This window comes from Gavialis gangeticus, unplaced genomic scaffold (genome assembly GCF_001723915.1).
Source record: "Gavialis gangeticus isolate Ggan-Ray unplaced genomic scaffold, GavGan_comp1, whole genome shotgun sequence".
In the NCBI taxonomy this organism is placed as follows: Eukaryota; Metazoa; Chordata; order Crocodylia; family Gavialidae; genus Gavialis; species Gavialis gangeticus.
The window spans coordinates 10,526,266-10,526,489 of record NW_017729020.1 but is presented as its reverse complement, the minus strand read 5'-3'; the positions used below and the strand labels follow the sequence as shown (position 1 = coordinate 10,526,489).

The following is a 224-nucleotide window of genomic DNA, read 5'->3' as shown; positions in this document are numbered from 1 at the left end:
AAAAAAAAAAAAAAAAAATGCTGCAAACAGTTAGACTTGGCAAACTCCAACAAGGTAATTAGACCCAGAAGGTTTCTTGTAGGGCTTTGGGCCTCTCAGCATCCCTTACCCCTCTCCACTGAGCCTGGATTTATGCACCTTATCCTATTACCTTGATTTGTATTGCTACAGTGCATTTTACAAGAGCATGTCCACGAGGGGCCAGCAGGGGAGATTATGCTTAG

At 43.3% G+C, this 224-nt stretch overlaps 1 protein-coding gene across 1 annotated transcript in view; it reads right to left on the bottom strand.

Annotated features, from left to right (window-relative positions):
- Nucleotides 1-224, bottom strand: part of KCNU1 (potassium calcium-activated channel subfamily U member 1) — a 101,213-nt gene that overhangs the window by 207 nt on the left and 100,782 nt on the right. The gene's annotated exons all lie outside the window — the stretch shown is intronic.